At 32.3% G+C, this 23,799-nt stretch overlaps 1 long non-coding RNA gene across 1 annotated transcript; it reads right to left on the bottom strand.

Moving 5' to 3' along the window:
• Positions 1-519: 519 nt before the first annotated feature.
• LOC129233461 (uncharacterized) lies at positions 520-22,238 on the bottom strand. Its single transcript, XR_008581464.1, has 3 exons — positions 22,173-22,238; positions 19,478-19,615; positions 520-891 (listed from the first exon to the last, which is right to left on the bottom strand). It is a non-coding gene; the product is annotated as an uncharacterized LOC129233461 (long non-coding RNA).
• Between the last annotated feature and the right edge of the window lie 1,561 nt (positions 22,239-23,799).

The following is a 23,799-nucleotide window of genomic DNA, read 5'->3' as shown; positions in this document are numbered from 1 at the left end:
ATGTTCACTCAAAGAAAATGACTTTTTAAATTTCTCCAGAATGTGGTTTTTCTTTAGTATGTATCCTGAAATGCCTCTTCAAACTTCCACTGTGAGAAAATGACTTTTTACAAATTTCACATGAATATGGTTTTTCTTTTGTATGTGTCCTCAAATGACTCTTTAAACTTCCACTGTGAGAAAATGACCTTTTACAAATTTCACACGAATATGGTTTTTCTTTTGTATGTGTCCTCAAATGACTTTTTAGACTTCCACTCTGAGAAAATGACTTTTTACAAATTTCACAAGTGTATGATTTTTCTCTTGTATGTGTCCTCAAATGCATCTTCAGATTTCCACTATGAGAAAATGTTTTTTTACAAATTTCACAAGAACACGGTTTTTCTTCAGTATGTGTCCTCAAATGAATTTTGAAATGTCCACTCTGAGAAAATGACTTCTTACAAAGATCACAAGAATATGGTTTTTCTTTTGTAAGTATCCTCAAATGGATTTTGAAATGTCCACTCTGAGAAAATGACTTTTTACAAATTTCACAAAAATATGGTTGTTCTTTTGTATGTGTCCTCAAATGTCTCTTTAGACTTCCACTCTGAGAAAAGGACTGTTTACAAATTTCACAAGAATATGTTTTTTCTTTTGTGTGTGTCCTCAAATGGACTATCAAATTTGCACTCTGAGAAAATGACTTTTCACAAATTTCACAAGAATACAGTTTTTCTCCAGTATGTGTCGTCAAATGTATTTTACATTCACAATATTCACAGGGATATGACTTGTCTTCCATCTTCATTTCCATTTTAAGTTTCAGATTTGAGCTAATGACAGTCACCAAGATTTCACTACTTAACTCTGGTCACATACACAAACCCTTGATTGAACTCCAGTCTAAAAATAGAAAACTATTTTATTCTAATGACAAAAAAAAAAAAAAAAAAAAAAAAAAAAAAAAAAAAAAGCAAAATGCTTTCAGGTTTCAAAACAAAACATTTTAAAATGCCACGAGAAAAAAACATATACTTATAAAAATTTGTTATTGTTATGGAATTGCCCCGTTGCATACCTTCAAACCTGCTTTATATCAGGCAAGGATGATTTAAATTATTTTGATGTAAATGTTGATTTAAATCAAGTGATTTTTTTTCCCTTATGTTTTAGTAAAGCATAAAACAAAATCACATCTTTTCTAAACATTATAAAATGTTTCTAAATCTTAAAACATTATTGAGTATTTGGAGAACTTTTTTTATTTTTAAGAGTAAGCTTATTTATTGGATTCATTAGTTCAGATCGCTTTATGATCAACGTTTTTTGCTTTCTTCATCCCTATTGAACAATCGAATCCAGACTTTTGTTGACTCTAAAGCTGATAAAAATTAAAAACTACCAACTTTTAAGATTTTTTTTTCCAAAAAGTACGAAAATTATGATTGTAGCTAGGAAATAGTGGTACCCTGGTTTCTTAAAACTATATTTGAAGGATTGGTGGTTGTATCTAGGGGGAGGGGGGAAGCTGTTTTGCTGGGCAAAAGCCTTTTAGCTCTGTACTTCATTTGCAATAGCGTTCACTTCAAATCAGCATATGAAACCATCAGAAGAGTCTTCAAAATCTTCCCTCTGCAACAACCCAAAATATCTAGCTCCTTGAAATCATGCAAATTAGAAATAAACATATTGATAAGAATTAAAACATATCGCGAGTAGATTGTTCTGTTAGCGCAAAGATGGAGAGGGGTTGGAATTTCTCTCCTTTGTTTCAGCTTCTAATTTGTAAATATAATCGTCGATTATTTTGAGCATTGCAGCTGAATGCATAGCTCGCTCCGCCTATATTTTCATTTATATACTTGCCCTTATGGTTTTCAGTACATAAAAGTCATTTGAGTCATATTTTCAGCACCCCAGTGACAGCTTTACTATTGGTACTTAATGTACGGTGGGAATCCCCCCCCCCCCCCCGCACTTCTGAATTATTCAAAAAAGAAAAAACGGGAAAAGATCCCGATTTTTTGTTTTAATATTTTGGATATTTTCGAAGGTGTGTTAGCAGACTTTCAGGGCAGATAGTGTGTTGGTTTTGGCAGGGTTACTGCGATTCTTTAATTGGTAGAAGGATCACAGAGAGTTTAGATGAAAGCAATGACTATGTGACACAAATGAATTTAAAAGCAATTAACCACAAAGCTTTACTGGCTGAAGAAATCAGAAAATAATAAGAAATTAAATTTTTAGGAGATCATGAAAGAGATCTGGATCTTCTTCCTTCTTCTTCTTCTTCTGTAAAATGGGCACATCAAAATACATAAAGTTCGCTGATATATAGTCGATATTTATTTTGAAAATATCATGATATTTTGATATTTTCGATACTTATTTTTTCAATTATGGTATTTTCAAAACAAAAGTAAGTTCATCATAGTAATATTATTCATTTATTATTAAAAATAACCAAAAAGTTATTTACTATATTTTTATAATGTATAATACATCACTAATATAACAAAGTAATACAAATTCCTTTTTTACTTGTGTTTTATATGCATAAAATTATTAGTAATTTAACAATTTTAATTCACACTAAAAGTGTCTAATGACATTTTAAACATTGCTCAGAAAATAAAAAAAAATATGACTGTGCACCAACTAATTCATATTATTCATTTCTGAATCATATAACTGTTAAAGTAGTTAACAAAAGAAAAAGGAGTAAAGCAGCTCATGCTAAATGAACTCGATTAAAATGGATAAAAATGTAAACTGAAACATTAGATATAAATAATGAAAGAAACCTTAATTTTAAGTCTACATATTGTAATTGTAATGCAAGAAATTTAAGAGTGATTTGAGGATGCATTTACTATTTTGAAGACTTTAGTTTGTGCGAATTGAAAATATAGGATATATATCAAAATATCCAAAGTATATCAAAATATCGAATATTTTCGAACCCTGCTTAGAAGCGATCTTAAAAGTTTCCGCTTGTGGTTTAATCCCCACAATTCCGTGAAACCTGTGTAAAACAATACTGTCTATAACAGTAAACCTGTCTATAGCGATATTTTCCCTATTCCCAAGCAAAATGTCTGCATTAATAATAAAACTGTCTATAACAATATTTTTTTTTAGGTCCAAACAGTATCGTTGTAGACATTTTTTACTGTTTATGCTTAAAAACCTTAAGAAAGGACCTAAAACAAACCTTAAAATTCAGTCAATGTGCAAGATTTTTTTAACGGAGCACCATTAATCAGAAACTGATCTTTGAAAATTAGGCCACACACTTACCTGAACTCACCAAACTTTAGCTTTAGGAATATTAACGTCATTGGCGTAGGACATTTTTTATAAATCAAACAAAATAATTGTCATTTTTTGGCTCTGTATCAAAACGTTCATTGATTTCTATTACAGGCAAAAAAAAGAAAAAAGTTATAACCCTTAAGTTGGGGTAAACTTAACCTAGGCGCGTCGTAATGCCGAAATCAGAATTTGTGTAGCTTTTAACGCTGCTAGGCTAGGTTTTCCCCAACTATAGCACATATTTCTTCAGGATAACTCTAAATCAGATGGTTTGACATAGACCAGCCCCAAAGGACAATTTCTACTGATGAAAAATAAAAGTTCAGGGTTGAGGTTTTGGACAGGACAGGTGGATGTCACCGTCTAAAACTGTCCAAAAGTAAGCTAAAGGGGTATAATCTAATCAAATTGTATTTACTGCAATATTTGTAATGTATAAATATAAATAATAATAAATAAAAAACAATAAATTTATGATTAAATGTAAGTATTTATTTTTTTTAAACTTTTACAATTTAATTTTTATTTTTTCCTATTTTTTTAATATAATAGGTTCTGCTACTACATGAAGTAAAAACATAAAAACTTCTGAAACTTGACAGCATTTAGAAAGAGATAAAGATACCAATTCTTCAAATGAGAAAAATAGAAGGTCAAGAATTGAGGAGTTTACTTTCAAAACGGATTATATCTAGTTTTAAATTTTTATTTGGCAAAACGAAAAAAAAAGTTTACATGCACTAACAATAACTGGTAGAATTTCGAATTTCTCACGACGTTTTAGTAGGACAAAAGTGATTACTGTCTAAAGTCCAGGAATTTTTCCTCAGTTTTATCAGACCTAAATTGCCAATTTTTATTTGGATACATTCTTTTTTGGTGGTTTTGGCAAAAAAATCATCCCTTTTGCAAAAAAAAAAAAAAAAAAAAAAAAAAAAAAATGAAAGAAACACATTTTCTAGCTTACTTTCAAAACGGATTATATTCAGTTTTATATATTTTTGGCAAAACGAAAAAAACGTTTTACGCACACACACTAACTGTTGGAATTTCGAATTTTTCACAATGTTTTAGTAGGACAAGTGACTATTGACATAAATCTAGGAATTTTTCCTCAATTTTATCAGAACTAAATTGCCAATTCTATTTTGGATATATTCCCTTTTGGTTTAATACAGTGAATATCATCCCTTTTGCAAAAAAAAAAAAAAAAAAAAAAAAAAAAAAACACGCATTTTCTACAGAAATAGACTTTAAAACTGAAACTAAATGTTCAAAATTTTTAACATACAATTGTTTTTACTCTACTTTATTCCCTAATACTTAATTCTTTTCATTGAACATTTCAAAAAAAAAGACTTTCGATTCAATTAAATATAAACAATGAAACCACCCAAGCCGATTCAAATAACAAAGTTGTAGGTATTAATATAGATCAAAATTTTTATTACAGTTAATCACAATTTTTCAATTAATCACAATTTAATCATTAATTAATCACAATGTAATCATTAATTAATAAATTTAATCACTAATTAATCATAATTTTAATTATTGATTAATCACAATTTAATCATTAATTAATCACAGTTTAATCACTAATTAATCACGATTCAATAGTAATAAAACTAATTTAATATTAAGTTAGTAATCACAATTTCATTTCATGCTTGCCAAACTTATAACAGACTTGCACAAGGCGCAAAGTGCTGCAATTTCTTAATACGGACGGGCATCACGCTTGATTGGAAATGCTCAGTCAGCACCTCACTCTTCTATTTTATTTGTGAACTAATTTTGAACTAAAAGTGGCAAATTCAAATTTGGATATGTGCCATTTTGATATGAAAGCGAATGAGTGGATACCTGCAAATAAGGGATAAGTTCCTCTTTGATGTGAAAGACCTGGCGAGAATTAAGGGGATGGATATACGCCGCTTAGGTGGCAAAACCAATCTTTACGCGTTTTTTTTTATAGTGGATATGAACCACTTCGAGAAGAAAGAAATTCATGGGTCGATAGGGCTCATATTAGAGATTCTGAAAATAAAAAAATAATAACAATAAATTAATTCGAATTTTGTCATCTTGGATTCAAATTATGTTTTTCACAATCACGAGTGTGTGTGTATATGTAGGCGTGTGTGTTTGTGTGTAGGCGTGTGTGTTTGTGTCTGTGTGCAGGCATGAGTATGCGGGTAGTTATGTGTAGGTGTGTGTTTGTGTGTGTATATGTTTGAGTATGTGTGTAGGTGTATGTATGAGTGTGTAAGTGTATATATGTGTATGTGTGTGGGTATGTGTGTGAGTGTGTAGGTGCGTGTGTTAGTGTCTGGGTGCAGGCGTATATGTGTGTGTGTGTGTGTGTGTGTGTGTAGGCCTGTGTTTCTGTCTGTGTGCAGGCATGAGTGTGTGTGTATGCGTGTGTGTGTAGGATATTGACGATATGATTTGCTAGAGGTGCAGCATCGTGATGAGGCGGTCGACGGTGATGCTGCGGAGGGTGCTGGTGGGAAAATAAAATCATAGGAACGCCAAAAACAGTCAAGTGAGAACAATAAGCAATCGTGATTGCTCAAAAAAAAAAAAAAGGTTTTTTTTAAAAAAAGTGGATATAATCTGTTTTGAAAGTAAACTCCTTAATTGTTGGAGCAACTTTGCACCACTTGTCATTTTTAGTATTTTTTACATCGATTGCAAACCTTCCTTTTCCTCCATGCAGGCATCACAGAAAGGAGATCATGCTCTAATGAACCAACAGTGTTGCCGAAAGCTTTTGTGCAAATTTATTTATTTGCATGCCTGTGAAATAGATTTGAGAATAGCACGTCAAAAAAAAAATCAGTTTTTAATATTTGTTTTATCATCAACATTAGTCTGTCCCAGGTCAGAAAATTGTCCAAGAATGGTGTTTCAAGACTGCTCTGTCCTGATCAAAACATGGAGTGTGTGAAAGAAATTCTTTCATTTCAACTCGTTACCTCTTTGTAGGCAACAAGTTTTGATGCAATTTTTGAATTCAAATGTTCATTTTCAATTCGTTATCGCGCGTATCTATTCGACTCTTCCATGATGGTGTGAATCAAATTGTCATCAAAAAGTCGTTCAAAATATTGTTCTTCTCCCATTAAAGTAGAAGTTCCAACTGTTAAACCCACTGGTGGTTGATGGAAGGGTAATCTCGGCGAAGAAAATGGTTAGTCACATATTGTCCGTAGGACGAACCGAGTTTGGACTTCACAAAATGGAAACACAAACTATACAATGGCCGGACCTCCGATCTGGAATTCCCAAATTGGCTCTTTTGCGTTGCCGGAACTTAATTCGGGAAAACAGGCAAAGGGTCTTTAAGGCCGACCGGATCTCCTCCGATATCATTTGCCATTTTATATGCATACTAAGTAAATGATGAGTAACAATCATCAGTCGGAACAAGATCTTTCTTTATGATATATCCACGGACATACTTTCATAGTTAAATTTACAGCAATGCTCATTTTATCACAACAATAATGGCTTCTTTGAAGAACGCACTCCCAAAAACAGTTTTCAGTGAAAAAAAAACTCACAAACGTCATGTGACAAAAATCACAACACTCTGCTATTGCGTTGGTGCTTATTCTGAAATGTCTTTTCCACATGTGCTCTCATAAAATATTTAAAAAGAAAAGAAAAACACAAATGTGGTTCTTTAGTGAGCATTCACAAATGTCCTAAACTATTTTTTTTTTTTTTTTTTGTCAATGAGTTTCCAAGGTATTTTTAAATATTAACTGGAATTCAAATTATTTGTACAGTAATTATAAGAATATATTTTTTGTTTAGCATGTGTCCTCGAATGGTATTTCAAATGTGAAGTATCCAAACATCACACGAATACCGATTTTCTTTCGTGTGCATCGACAGAAAGCTCTTCTATTCTGAGGAAATGCCTTTTTAAATTTCTCAAAAATTTGGTTTTTCTCTTGAATGACCCTTTAAATGGATTTTCAAATGTCCACTCTGAGAAAATGACATTTTACAAATTTCACAAGAATATGGTTTCTCTTTAGTACAGTCCTCAAATGTACTTTCAGATGTGAAATGTAATTAAATGTCTTTTCACAATATTCGCAAGACTGATTTGTCTTGGACGTTCATTTGCATTTTAAGCTTTAAGTTTGGATTCACAAAACTGCACTACTTAACTTTAGGCTCACATGCATTCCCTTGATTGAACTTCAATCTAAAAATAGAAAACTATTTTATTCTAATGGAAAAAAAAGCAAACTGCTTTCAGTTTTCAAAACAAATAAAATTTTTATCCTTCATAAAGCTAATTTTTAAAATTTCTTGAGAAAAACATATTCCTCTAAAACATTGTGACTGTTATGGAATTGCCCCTTGGCATACCGAAGGACCTGCTTTAAATCAGGGAACGTTGATTTAAATCAGTTGATTTTTTTTATAAATTAATTTCGCACTTTTAGAATGTGTTGTTCTAAATCTAACTATGGGAAGGTGGGGCACCTTGGGACACTTTTTAGGTAAAGTTTTTTAGAAATTTTACTTTCAAACCAATTTGCACCAAACTTAGCTAAACATGCAATTTAGACATTGTTGCTTCAACAAAAATTAATTTTACTCCATTATTTCATCAAATTAAATTTTCATTAAAAAAAATTAAAAAGTCGTTACACCCTCTCAACCTACCCCACTAGGTGGGGCACCTTGGGACACAAGCAATAATCCCAATAAGTGTCATTTTAAATAATTGAAATCTTATTACTAATAACATTCTCTGCTGCAGTTTCAACATTAGACGCATCAACAGCAGGGAACTTCCTATTTTCTTTTCTAGATCTCACAATTTCTGTTATTTTATTATTGTAATACTTTTGAAATGAGCTTTTTCTGCACTGTACATTGGTGGAGCAGCTTGGGACAGTGTCCCAATCTGCCACATTTAAGATTGTTATTATATATTGTTACAAATTCTGTAAATAGTAATTATTTTTGTGTTTAATTTGTCGTAATCTAGCTAAAATTTGGGCGTTTATTCCATTGTCTTTCATCTAAAATTATTGTAGTAACATAACCTGTAAATAATTTCTTGTAATGAATAGATAACCCACTGACATTCGACTGAAGTATAAGGTCCCCCTATTTTTTCATTCATAAAATTTGTGAATTAATAAAAAGAAGTAGGAGATATTGTAGAATGTTATCGAAAATTCTCAATGGAACATTGTGGAAACTTTTCAAGGATTTATAAATAGCCTCTTGCGGCAGTGGCGTACCGAAGGGGGGGGGGGGTGGAGGGGGGCGGTCCGCCCCAGGCCCCCGCTTTGACACAGGCCCCCAAATTTCAATTTTTGGTTTTCACCAATATTGTCGCATATCTTAGTTTGAATGCTTAAACAAGTAGGCTTAATAAATCATAATTTTGTTTTAAAGACCAAATATTTGTTCAGGGATACAAACAATACCTCTTCGGGATCAATGGAGGGTTTATGATACCCAGGCCCCGCTTTTGATATAGGCCCCAAAATTTCAATTCGTTTTCTTTTTCGCCAGACGTGCCTTATGTCATGGGTTTAGATAAATAAAAAAGTTGACTTTTTATGTATAATGAATATTTTCTCAGTGACTCTTGCCTAAACAAAGAGAGGGCAAATTATGTCCCACAGGCCCCGCTTTGACATAAGCCCCGAAATTGTATCTTATTTTTTCCAGTAGATCTGTCATATAAATCATGATTAGAAATATTAATCAGTTATGCGAGTTGCGCGTATATATCATAAATTTTGTTAAATATGACTTTTTTTCATAGCGACCCGTCCTAGGGTACAAAAGGCACATGAGCGCTTGGGCCACGAATTTAATGAGGGCCCCAAATTTTTAAATTAACTAAACCTATAAAAAATCATTTGCTTTTATTTTGTTAAGTGCTTTCAGCAAAGTTTTATGCATTTTTTTTTCAAACAATTTATAAAAAAAAAACTAATGCATAACAGATGCACGTTTATAATTTTTGATCATTACAGTATACAGCTAAAATATCTGTTTTATGTTTGGTTTTGTGTATTAAGACTACGATGGTCTAGTCTTAATTCATTCACTATTTTTGAAACCAAATTCAAACATATAACCAAGAAAATTCATTCCTAAATGAGAAGTTGTCTATCCTTTGTGGCGTTGGAAAAATCAGTCAGATAAATTTTTCTTTTACCAGCTGCACTTCTGTGGTTTTAAGTTTCGTCTCCTGCCTGAAACTGTGTAACTTCTAAGAACAAATCGGACCCCTTCTGACTCAAGCAAAGGGGACTTCCCTTTTTGCTATGCCCCTTTCGACAGCGTAAAACTGTTTAATTGGTCAATTCCTTCGGGACTTTTGACCTTGACTGCATAATACCTCCTCCCATCCATTCTATACTCGATTGCAAGCTTACTTGACTATGGAGAAATGAGCTGCGGCCAAGCAAAAGAAATAGTTCCCAGCCCTTTGTCCGATAATCGCGGGAAATTAGGCTCTTCGCTTTAGAAATCGGATTAGTTAAACCCACGCATACGCAAATTTTTTTTTGTCTTAATTTCTGTCGAACATTAAATATTTTTAATTCTACCAGCGAAGCCGCGCGGAGCGTTTTCTCCACTTCAATCAAACGCGCCAGGCAAGTATAGGGTCACACCAGAGTTTTTTTGTCTGAAGAACATATTTCATCCTTATTTAGGTAAGCATGTTTTAAAAATATTTTTCTCTGAGATTAGGTGATGTTATCAGGTAAATAGTTCCCTGGTGTGTCTTACTCAAAGGAATAGTAAAGGGTTTTCTTTCTGTAAAAGCCAATTTTTATCCTAAAATTAATTAAATCTGGAATGCCTAAATGTTTCTGTTCACTGTACTTGGATGTTCAGATGCAATAAATTTTTAAGATACAATATAATTTTTGGACCTTTTTCCGTTTTTGATATTTTCTTACAAAGCACAATTTTATTAAAAATATAGTATTTACTAAATTTTACTTAAAACCATATGTTTTACTGTGGTATTTACAATAGTGTCCGAAATCAAACCAACACTACTGAAATATGTAAAAATGTACCACTTAAAATAATTACTGTAATATATGGTACGTACACATAGTTTAAGAAACTTCAGTTTTAATACCAGGTAGGCCCCCATTTCGAGTAGCGCCCCAGGCCCCCATCTGTCTTGGTACGCTACTGCTCTGCGGCATGAAAAGTCAGTCTCGATTGAGAAGTTGTACTGAGAGCGTATTAGCTCTGTTTATTGTGAGGCATTTCGCTGTGTTGTTTTTCGTATTTGGATGTAAATACGTGTGTAACCGTTGAGTTTACGGTGTCGATTGATATTTGCTTAATTGCTGATGATTAATTTAGCAGTTGTTAAGGATCTTTCATGTACATAGTGTAAATAAATCTCCTGTGTTTTTTCTCAAGAACTGCGTCGTCCTTTCAAGAAAGTTGGAAGTCGCACCGGATCGGTAACAATATCTACTTTTAAAAAGTTATACTTAGCTACTAGCTTAATACATTTTTTAACCTTAAAATTATTGTGAAAGGTCATGTTTTAATTCCCCCACTTGCTATGATTGAAATTATTCCATTTCTTAGTTTAAAAAAATATTTAATAATGAAACCACATATTAATGTTAACACCTATCCTTTCAAAACAAAGAAAATTAGATCAGTCTTTCCCTGTTCATGTGAGAAATTCCAAAGTACGCTGAAGCATAAATCCTGCTGTCATTGATGATGTTCTAAGAGAACTAATTTTTGTTTACAAAATTGACACTAGAACCGCGGTAGGGGTTAATCTGACCCAAATCAAATTTCATTTCCATTTTTTCAGAGATTTTAGGAGCGGAATGACTTGAAACTTTTGGACTTTTTCTTAAATTGAATAAATATTAACCTTTAAAAGAATTAGCCATTCAGAATTTTTTATTTCCAAGATATTAATGCTTATATCTAAAACCGCGGTAAGGGTCAGAATGACCCTTGGCTTAGTAGATGCAAAACGAAACGATTCTCGGAATCGGTAACAGTCAAAACTGCTCCCCAATTGGTATGAAAAGGACCTACAGTAGACACTGAAGGTTAAATGGGTCAAGGTCATAGAACAAGACAGGTTACTGATAAGAAAAAGTAGCTTTTTCTCTTCATTTTGTTATCTGATTATATGCGTTAACGCGTTTATACTGCTAGTTGCAAACCATTCTTTGTCTCGGCAGAAAAATGTCAAGAAAACGTCGTTTGCTTTCGGTCAAGGAAGCTCTTGAATATATGCAAAAGCTGTTACTATTATATTGTGTAATCTTAGTAGCATTACTCTTGTTCGTCAAAAAATATTTTTTTGACTATTTTTAAACATCAACGAACCCATTTTAAGCTGTGGGTCAAATTGACCCCTGCCCGCGGTTTTAGGTATACGGAAATTTCCGCGGTTCTAGTGTTAAATCTGAAATTTATGGTGGGCCATGTCCCAAGGTGCTCCACCTTCCCCTACTGCATCATACAATCTTCAGTTCAACTGGAAAAACTATATATAGATCCCTCTTTCTGTGTGTGTAACAGATTTTTAGACTCTTGCAATATTGCTTATTTCTCCAAAATTAGTTCAGAACAAAATAAAAACTCACAGTTTTTTTCATACACTATGACTAATATAGTTAAGAAAAGTAATAGTTCAACATATTACAGTAGAAGACCGTTATAACGCACACCCTGGGATCAGAGCTTTTGCGTTATACAGGTTTTGGCATTATATAGGTCCAGGGCCGTATCCAGAGGGGGGGAGCTGACGTCCCCCCCCCCCGAAATCTGAAATGTTTTGTATCGTAAAACAGAAGAAGGTTTTTTTTTTTTTTTCCTAAATTCCTAATGTCAGAAAAGGAAAATGACAAAGTTCTTTTTAATTCTTAATTTTGCTACTGTTCAAAATTTATAATATTTAAGAAATACAGAAAAATCAGTTACAGTTCTCATTAGCTGCAAGGCACACTTGAAATTTAGACCTTTAATTAGGACTTCCTGCTCTTTTCCCAATTCAATTCAGGGCAGTCCAGGGTTCAGGCAGGCCCTTTGTCAGTTCGGTAGACTTTTCAACTCTACCAAACTGACTTCTGTGCACTTCCTCCTCCAGGGGCGTGCACAAAAATTTTGGGGCTGTCACAAATGCTTTTTTTGGGTCCCCTCCATATTGTTACCCATATTTTCAACCGTAGGTTTTAAAATATTGGGCCCCATTTAAGCCCGGGCCCGGGCCAGCAGGTGTCCCTTCTCACCTCTGTGCACGACCCTGCCCTCCTCCCCCTAAAACTGTTATAAAACTTGCACTGCACTTATTTCGAGCCGGGGACTCCTCAAAGGCTGGCCCCTAATTTCCGATTAGGCGAGTATTTTGTAACCAAGATGTGCCAAATTCAGCTCCTTGATACATCCTGAGTAAAAAATGCAAAAATCACGATTCTCGCGTTTTTGTAGCATAATTTTCAAGATCATTTTTGTGACTGATGTTTCTTGTCTTGCATTTATTTAATGCCGAATTCAGTATCATGGAAGTTCTTTTGTTATTGCTTGTTTTTTTTTTTCTTACTTCTACTGCATACTGTTAATACCTTTAGTATGAGGAAAAAAAATAACATTTACTCACTTAATCTACTTTCTTTCATTTTCTGCACTACTTGTGATTGAAAAAAAAAAAGTTTGTTTCGAGAAATATTTCGTTGCATTTATTTTTAACTTAAAATGGGTATGTCTTACAAAGTTATAATCATTTTGTAAGATTGTGCAATCAACTTCTGAAAAGTGTAAATAAAGAGCTTCAAATAGTTTCACCTGTTCGAGAGTCTTTGAAAATTATTTAAGTTTTTGAAATTCCTTGAAAAGTTCTTCAATTTTGTATCTTATCAAGAAAATAAAGTATGAATCGGTCAAATGGCCAGAATATTACTCTTCCGTTCTTATTTTCTGAATGTCTACACCATTTCTTTTAAAGCATTTTGTACAATGTTCAACCTGTAGGGCATTTAATGAAAAAAAAAGGGGGTAGGGGGAGTGATCAAAAACAAACTTCACCAAAAGCCGATATGAGCAGATGACGAAGTGCTTCTCTTTTCTCCTCTCTCGTTTTTCCTCTCTGTCCATTAAGTTCCATGATTTGTCGAGCAAGCAATTTTTATTTTGTTTGATCTTGATTTGCAAAAGAATGTATAACTTTTAAAAGACTTTAGTTGCCTTTTTTTTCTTCATATTTTTGTAGTCTCAATTACTTAATACAAGGCCTCAAAATACAGATTTTTTTTCGAAAATTTCTCGGTGGAAAAACCCCCGGACCCCCTGAAATTATGGATGTTCTACATCCGATTTAAAGGGACACTCTCTTGTTATCTTTACCACTACAAGATGAATAAGAAAAATAATAAGAATTAAAATAACAACAGTCCAAACAGTGGAATCATTAGAAATCGAGACAAAAAGGCTTCTATGTTAACATTTTTATGCGTTTGGTGTGTCTATATATACTATTTGTGTGTGTGTGTGTTAGGGCAATGTGCTAATCCGGGCCCCTCCCGAAAAAAATTTCCAGATACGGCCTTGATTCAGATAAGTTTACTGTTAATCGAAGGGTGTTCTTTCCTTTTTTTTTTTAAAGCTTTGACTCTGTCTAGACCCCTAAGCCTAATGTAAGCATAAAAAAAGTATTAGATTTACCTCAAGGGAATCGTTTTTGTGCAGAAAAACATTTTCATTGTATGCTGAAATGTAGATTTTTCTAATAACAGTATTCTTCTTTTTGTACAAATGAAAAAATACTACGCCAAATTGAAACTACGAGTTTTACCCAGTAAACCTTTAATTATTTATTCGAATACGATATAAAACATTAAAATTATTATCAACTTCATTAGTAAGAAATCATTTTATATTCATCTGCTTTCGGCTGAAAAAAAAATACATTTTTGTTTACGTTCGAAAAATTACATTTCAAAAACAAACTCAGTTCAACTGGTTTTGGCTTTGAATTTTAAGGGTTCGATTAAAAGAAAAACATGTGCAGGCATTTAAGTCGTAATGGTTAAAGTAGCCTGCTATGGGAAATTGTTCAGTATTCAAAAATAAAAACACTTATTTTCAATCGAATTTATTACTTCTCTAGAATGTTTGTTTCAATCGCTACGTGAGATTTTTCTCATTCTTTAATTAAAATTCCATGTTTTACCAATAATTTTAAATCGTATCATGCTGGCTAATGACAAAACAAAGATTCATATTCTTATTTTCTTTTCTTTTTCTTTAGAAAAAAGGTTTTTTTGCTGTTTTTTATTACGCATTTCTTCAATGAACAGCATTCGAAAAGGAAAATGCAATCGCTAGGTTTGTTGGAGTGTCGTGCTGTTAATCAGAATGGCGCCAGTTCGAATCCATGCCAATAAATATCTTTTTAATGTTTCTTTTTTTCCTTCAGATGCTCACATTGGCAGGACTGTATTTGCCACAACCTGTTTTTTCACATGCAAAATTGCTGCTTTTTCACGAGTCAATCAGCCACACTTTTAACGATATTTATGTTTGCATTGAAAATATGTACAACCAAAAGGTGAGCAATGATCAAATTATCATAACGATGTATTAACAAGGTTTTGTTACTGATGTCTTCAAATTACATGCCTTCTCTTGCGCGCTTATTTTTTTCCGTTTACTTTTTTCAGTTCTTCTTTATAATGTTCTTTCTTTGAAACTTTTAAAGTGCAAAATGTCTTATGAAACAATTCAAAGCACAGAGAAACTCTTCAAGCTTTACACTCAGATTTTTTCAATGGTTCAAAAAAATTCTTGAACAACTTAAACTTCAACAAATGAATTGGTTCTGGATTGTTAATAATAGTGTTGAAGTCATCAATTTACTTAATATGCTTGATATAAATCACTTAGAAACTTTTGATTTTGAAAACCTCTTCACCAATATCCCACTCATTGAACTTTTTTCCTCTGTTTCAGAACTTTTTAATTCAGTCAAGGATTCCCTTGATTTTAATGAATTGTTTTTTCTTGGTCTTTTTAAATTTTGTATTTTCAATAATTTTTTCAAAAATGGTAATTCATGTTTTCTACAAATTAATGGCATAGCAATGGGAGCTAATTTTAGCTCTACATTAGCCAACCTTCCTTTTTCTTTTATATTATGAACGAAAATATTTAATTGACAATTCTTCCTCTACACCTCTTTGTTGCAGATACAATGATGACCTTTTATGTATAAATTTTCCTAATTTTTCTGAACTCAGCAAAACTATTTATCATAGTTCATTAACGCTCAAAAAGACCAGTTCTAATCAAAATAGCTTTAATTTCTTGGATATCAACATACAAATTGACTCAAATTGTTCCACTACAATCAATAAAAGACGTGAATTCAATTTCACAGTTAACAGTTTACAAGATTTTTCCTCCTGCCTAAGTAAAAAAGTTTTTATTGGCATTATTGTTTCGCAAGCTATCAGAATTAAAAGAATTTGCAATACCATTTCTGCAATTAAGCAAGAAATTTCAGTACTCAAAAACTTACTTTTTAATAATAACTTCCCTAAAAATCTAGTTGAAAACATCTGCTTAAGTATAGCCTTCGATGAACATTTCGCTTCCTTTGAAACTGTTTGACTGTGTAAATGTATGATACAACCGTGACAAACCATTTTTTTATGAATCACCGTGGTGGATGAATTTTACACGTGCGAAACAGGCGACTCGGTATGTCTATGGACCGATTTCAGGATATGTTTTTATGTTTTTAATGTTTTGTTGACAAATGGATTGTTTTTTTAATCAGGCTGAACAATGGATTGGATTTGTTTACGCGGATTTCAAGATAAGACAATTTTGTTATTGGCAGGTACTGTCCCGTGGAAGGCTAATTATCAGAACTTGTTTTCATAATTAGTCGAGGCGAAACCCCCTGCTTTTAGTTTTAGGTTTGAGCTCTAGTTTATTGTTTTTAGCTCAGCAAGTGGTGCGTTTGCCCATTGTTACTCTATATTACATGTACTGGAGCTTAAACATTCTCTTTTAGTTTATAGTTAAAAAATTTTGGTCTTTTGACCATAATTAATGAATCCTCCACGGCTGATGAGCTCTGGATTCACTCTTTATCTACTCCTACTTAATAGCTGTTTGCATTTTTCCTTTTTATCATCATTTGTTATTTATATTTGTAATTCTGTTTGCTTAATTTTTTATATATATATGTATATATATATACACAGTTAAAAGGGACCAAAAATTTTTGACCACTTATGCGGAGTGACCACTTATGTGGAGTGGGAAATTAAGAAAGAAAAAAAAGCCTTACAAATATTCATGAATACCAGTAGAATTCTGTGAAAAAAACAATAGCTTATGTAATCAATGTCTATAAATTGGTGGAATTTAAAAAAAGGGGGAAAAATACTAATGATAGTTACTTTGTTTCATTTTTTCTTACTTATACATTACTAAATAACAACAACTTATTTTAATGTAAATACGGTACATTAATACAATCCTTCAATGTTGATTCATGAAGGTGTTGCTTACGGAAAAGAATGATCTCTTTTAACTTACATCAAGCTTTAAATTCTGCGTTTGTAGTTCCTTGAACGGATATTAAATACTGACTAACTTTCTTCAGGTATTAGATTTTGTATGTCTTGCTGAAAGGAGTTTGATTCATACTCTTGGCACTCGGCAGAGTCACAGCAAGAAATATACTTTGAATGACTAGAACTGAGGATCGAGATTTCAAGGAAAAATGACTATCAAACAGCCTTTCAACTAAGTCTGACACTATTTTCTAAGATCCGATAAGGAAAAGGAATTTTAGAAAACAATTTTTGAGGGACTAGTTAACCGGGTAAAATTAAATTTGGTGACCAGTAAAGGAGGATCATTTTACATTACTGTGAATGAGACCTTTTCGGGACCAAAGAAAAACGACCACTTAAACGGAGTGACCACTTAACCGGTCGACTACTTATTGAGGTTTCACTGTATATATATATATATATATGTTTTTTATTAGAAATTTTTTGGGATTATTTTCTTTTACTTTTTTAAAATCATATTTTTTAAAATTTATCTCTTTTACTTTTTAAAATTACTTTTGTTTTAAATTTTCTTTAAAATTATTTTTTAAGTTTATTTTCTAACTAAGCAATTTCTAATTTGGTAACATTTTATTTCAAAGTTATGATATAAATTAAAATATAATTGAAACTGAAATGCATTAAAACCATTTAAAGAACAGCAGACCATGCAGCAGCTTGTTTATACAAGTGTTGAAACACTCCCTGACATGTTCAAACAGGTGTGTGACGCATTAAGTTCAATAGTTGAAGGTATTGTAGAACTACTCTTTCATTCTACAAGATGCTACACAAGGATTTCACTGGAACAATGCACAAGCAACGATACATCCTTTTGTTGTATACTACATGGAAAATGCCATGTTACAGCACTGAATTTAGCTATTATCTCTGATTGCATGTCCCATGATACAGTTGCTGTGCATTTGTTCCGGAGGCTTATGATAACATACTTAAAGCAAAAATTGCTGCAAAGAGTAGACAAAGTTCATTATTTCTCAAATGGAGCAACATCCCAGTACAAAAGTAAATCGAATTTTGTAAACCTCTGTCACCATACTGCAGATTTTTCTATTGAAGCAGAATGGAATTTTTTTGCATCATACCATGGGAAAAATGCTTGTGATGGTATAGGCGGCACAGTTAAGCGATTAGCTGCGCAAGCAAGTCTTCGTATGGTTTATAATGAACAGATTATGACCCCCCATCAATTATATAAATGGTCTAAAGACAATATTAAAAATATCGATTTCATATATTCAACAGAAAAATATTATGAAAAAGAATTAGCATTTCTGAAAACAAGGTTTGAAAAAACCATAATAATGAAAGGAACTCAACAGTTCCACAATTACAGCCCAAAATCAAAAGCAGTTTTCGTTAAATATTACTCCTTTTCACAACACACAAAAGAAGAGATAGTAAGCAAACATGATGATGATTTGGACTTGAATGATATAGTTGGTTTTGCAACATGTGTATATAATAATGAATGGTTGCTAGGTTGTGTTTTAGGAATTGAAAATGAGGAAGTTAAAGTAAGTTTTTCACAACCTCATGGACCTTCTCCATCCTTTAAGTACCCTCATATTCCTGATGTATTGCTAGTAAATAAAACGGAAATACTAACCAAAGTTGACCCTACAACACAAACTGGAAGGGTTTATAATCTCTCAGAATCTGAAAGTTCAAAGGCGAGTAAAAAGCTACTTTCCAAACTGAGGAGATGAAAGACTTATCTGCACAAGGTACTTATATGTATCGAATTCTACTTAGTGTTTACACATTTCAAAATTACATCCTTGAAGTTTCTGAGCTAGTTCTGTTTACTGAACTTCAAAGGAATAAAAGATTACCAAAATTTAAGATTTTTTTGAAATTTAAAGGTTGTTTAATTAACTGAACTATTCATAGTTTTACTACAAATTTTTTATAATTTTTTTAAAAACAACTAAATCATGTATATTTTGAAATAAATTTAAATTGTTAAAAAAAGTTTTGTGCATATAAAAAAGTATTTTTTATTTATTTATTGTTTTTTTAATTTTTAAACAAAAATGATAAGTAGCACCATTGCATTATTTGCTATAATTGCTGATCCCATCATGTCCCCACTCTGAAATTTTTAGGATAAATCAACTAAAACACATTAAGAAACATATATTTTTTCATAATTTTTAAAAAACACTAACTTCAAAAAAATTTAAATTTTAAATTTTAAAAGAAAATTATGCAAGTTATATGTCAAATTAAAGCTTATGCAATTCTCTTTAAAACGAGCTATTAACCAACTGTATTGACCTTATACAACTAAAATTGTAGCATTTTTAAACGCAACAGATGAGTAAACAAACGTATTTTTTTAGACTTAAAAAATTAATAACTCATTAACCAAAAGAGATTGATTTTCTGAATTTAGAATGTCATACAGTATAATCCCTGAAATTTTCATGAAAATCTGAGATGGTAAATTTGAAAAATTTTTTTTTTTTTGGTTGATTTGACATGGAATGACCCATAAAAACAGTTAAGGAGAGAGAAAGAGTTACCATTCTCTGGCGTGCAGTAATGCTACATCAAACCACAAAACTGAAGATGCCGAAACTTGGCAGCAAAACAGTGAGAATACATCAGGAAGGCAGATGATGATTTTTTTCATTCATCCCGAAATCTCCCATTTGAAATATCTGCAAGTGAAACAATGGCATTAAAGAGGATTAAATAATTATGAATTAATAATAATTAATGCTAAGACAGACACACAGAAACAAAAAGTAGCAAATTGCTACATTAATTTGCTTTTGATTTAGAATGCTTTTTGTATGATTTTTCTATTTTAAATCAATAAAATTACGGAGTTATATCATGGCCAGGTCCAGGTTATTGACAATTCCATGTTTTCCCTCTTTTCCAGGAGTATAGCAACCCCTGCATAAATGCACAACCATGTAACATTTCAATTAATCTACACTAAGTTCAATTTTTAAAAAAATTGGAAGGAATTCTTGGCTGCACATTGAAAAATTAGCAAATGGTTGACTTAACAAATTTACGCTTGTTTCCCCTGGCAGTGGAGCAGTATTATGGGGGACGGGAAGTTAAAGCACCCCTCAAAGGCATTGGTTTTAACATAAATGCAAATTCTAATACAGTAGTTTATGCAAATGAAAGGACTCTTACAATCAAATTATTCCCTTCAGAAGGTATTTTTGATTCTAAAAAAACATCCAGAAGGTATTTTTGATCAAAAAAAAAAAAAAAAAAAAAAAAAAAAACCCACCCAGAAGATATTTTTGCTAAACAAAACCTTTAGAAGGTATTCTTGATCAAAAAAACCCTTTCAGAAGGTATTTTTGACTAAAAAAAACAACCCTCCTGAAGGTATTTTTGATCAAAAAACCTGTTCAGAAGGTATTTTTGATCAAAAACAAAACCCTCACAAAGGTATTTTTGATCATCCCCCCCCCAAAAGGTATTCTTGATCAAAAAAAAAAAAAAAAAAAAAAAAATCCCCCAGAAGGTAGTTTTGATAAAAACGCCCCCCTCCAGAAGTTATTTCCGGCTGTTCTAGTGTTTTGCTATTGAAATGAGTAAATAATAGTTAGGTAAATATAATTTGTCATATTTAGGAAAAATTAAAATGGCAACAAAATATAAGCATTCAATTTTGTTCAAATTTATTCACTTCATAAGAGTAACGAAAATGAAACGGCCGACTACTAGGTTTCTATGGCCGACTACTGGAGCATTTTCTCATAGTAACAATAGCTTGGTTTTTAAAATAAAAATATTATTCCAGAAACAAGTAAGTGAATATCTGAATTATCAGAAAGGTACAGCCTAAAGTTTTACATTGTTTTTGTTGTTGTATTGATAGCTGAAAGTTATAGGTTAACAAAACTTAACAACTGATCTCTTAAAAGGCTGACTACTGGAGCATTTACCCTATTTGTTTTTTTATTTTCTGTCACAGGCTATTGCTAGTACTTAATTGTAAACATTAAAACCACTAATTTTTTTTTCTTGTAATTTCTACATGATTTTTTAACATGGGATGGTACTGACACTTTGTGTCCTTTTTACAAACTAAAGCATCATTATCTGCAAAATAAATAAACATGTTTTATGAACTAGTGTAGTTTTCCCAAGATACATAATTTGTCTTTCGAAAATATGCCAAAATGCATCATTCCTGAAAAATTCAAAAATTAAAAATTCAGGTTTGCAAAATTCCACATTGCAGAAGAATGAATCAAATATTATATAAAATTAGGATTTGAACCAAGAGTGATGTTGTAAATAAACCAGTTCAGTTCATGCATTGTATGTTAACTTGCGAAAAGGCCATTTCACAGCATTTTGTCCAAATGTAGAGTTTGCAACATCACGCCCGGATCTGTATACCTGCAGTGCAGGTATGCAGCTCATGTCCTTAAGCAGCCCTCCATGTCTTTATGCGGCTAACGTTCTTAAGGGGTCTAACCGCGCAAGAAATTGAAGAAAGAAAAAAAAAGAATAATACCAAGACTCATAACGTTGCAAATATGCACTGCTGGCCTCTGTGGAGGGGTTCTAGAGATTTTGTTGCAGGGGGAGGGGGTAGTATTTATAGCCTTATTAGTATTATAGGGCCTGCGAAACAAGATCTTTCTTTTTTTTTCCATAACTTATTTAATTTACTTTTTACTGTTTGATTAGCATTGACGTTTCAACGTCTATTCCACCAGTTTATGTTGTGTGGGTTGAGTCAATTTTGCGTTGAACGTTTTGAAGCTTATTGTGACTAAATAATACAGTAAAGAACAAATAAATATACAAAAATTAGCAGAATTTTATCCTTTTTTGAGAGGTGCATTTGTATGGACAGAAAACATATTATATTTTATTGCATGTAAAAAATAAATCCAAACTTGCCGACGGAGCACGTCTACGCATGTTCATTGGGGCACATTTACGCACGTTCTGTGTCTTATTACTGTCTTACTTCAAAACGGGGCCTGGACGCTTTCTTTGCTCTGCACTGTTTAAAACCTCTAATATTTCTGTGTTATTTAGTTTTGAAAATCACCATTCATTTCTAATTAAGAAACAGATTCGCATCTCATAGCTTACAATAATATAGCGTTGTTGTCTTCATGCCTATAAAACATTCTTTAATTAATTGTGTGTCATTCTCTTATTATTACAGTGTTTTAAGACTTTTAAAAAAACATTTAAATTTGGTTAAATATTTCATGCACTTACTGCTTGTTAGAATTTTTACTATGTGTAAACTTGGCGCGGGGACATTCTGAAACCAAAAGTTTTCACAAATCATTTTCTATTTACATCAATCTGTTGCCAAAGCTAAACTGAAACAATATAAATAAAATAAAATGTATTCACAAGGCTAAACTATGAAACACTAGTGCACGCAGCAAATGCAATGAATGGTGGAACCAACCTAACCAAAAAAAAGGGCATTATAAGCTTGAAGCGTAATTATAAACTCAATTTAAGCATTCTAGAGTTTTTTTTCCGGCTGTAATTTTAAAATATATGTCTGGTGAGGTTTTGGTGATGATTTATGCAGTTAAGGAACTGAAGTGACACCCGTGTTTGTTTTGGCCGCGAAATTTCATTCGAAGCTCAAAGCTCGAATTGGATGTTGCTATTTAGACTTTGCCTTAGATTAAATCATGTCCATTCCTGGTGTTCCGACTTGTATGTATTTTTTTTTTATCATTTACGTATCTTTTAATTAAAATTGTGTGACTTTTGTCGAGTTCAACAATAACACTTCTTCATGAACGAAGTATTAATTAAATATGACAGTATAAAAGATGCATGTGTCCAGGTCATAAAACGGGTCAGTCAAAGTCAGTATTTTAAAAATTGGTCACTATAAGTCAATTTTTGCAGAATTTAGTCAGTAAAGTCAGTTTTTTTTTTCAAATTTACCAATTAATTAAGTTTAAGGTAATATTCCCCGTCGAATTTGTTTTCGTTTTCTGATAAACTATTAAAAGGGAAATAAATTGCAAATGTAGCAGCCCAATATCGCCAACCAGGTTGTCTGTTTTTCTTGATAAAAATCTTTGCTATTCTTTTGGGACGATTTAGTTTTATAGAAAACCTAGCTCCCCCCATCCCCTGATATTGGATATATTCTTTGAAACATTGTTCTGTTTTGCCCAAAGTAGTAGGTAAATTTTTTTTGTTGAAATGAACATTTGTTGAATTTATTTAGAAAAACAGAAAATAGGGTATCCCATGATTTTGACACTTTTTAGCACAGAGGCAAGTGGTTTGCCAAAAAATTGTGGGGGGGGGGAGGGTCAGAAGTGAAGAGTGTCAAGGACGGGGGCATCCTGAAGCTGATTTTTTTTTTTTTTGGTAAAATTAGCGATAGTTTAGATGTTAGCCGACTTTGCCGATTAAAGTATCTGTAAAAGTATGGAATGTGGCCTTAGAAATCAGGCTGGACTGAAACAGTAAACTTCCAATTTAAAGTTGCATTCCTATCAATTAGCATAAGAAAAGTCCATTTATTTGTACTTTTTTGTCTTTATTTCTCTGAAAAAAAAATCAATTCACTCGATAAAGAAACACTTCTCAATCAATTGCTAATTTTTCACCCTGAAAAGTTAGGGGGGGGGGGGGGCAGGATCCTTGACTCTTGGAAGTGAGGGGGCGGTTGCCTCCCTTGTTTTCCCGTAGGAGCTCATTTTGCTCTTTGATTTCACAATATTTAAGATTGAGAAACACAGTTAAATGTTAATATGAACTTGTGATTCTGTTACCCTTAATTACTTAAAACACATGGTTTACCATCGAAAGTATTTTGCATTACCTGTGGGGGGGGGGGGGGGGGGGGGAGTTTATTTTGATT

Source organism: Uloborus diversus, unplaced genomic scaffold, assembly GCF_026930045.1.
Source record: "Uloborus diversus isolate 005 unplaced genomic scaffold, Udiv.v.3.1 scaffold_430, whole genome shotgun sequence".
Classification (NCBI taxonomy): Eukaryota; Metazoa; Arthropoda; class Arachnida; order Araneae; family Uloboridae; genus Uloborus; species Uloborus diversus.
The sequence above is the reverse complement of the archived record's forward strand: the minus strand, read 5'-3'. Positions and strand labels throughout refer to the sequence as shown.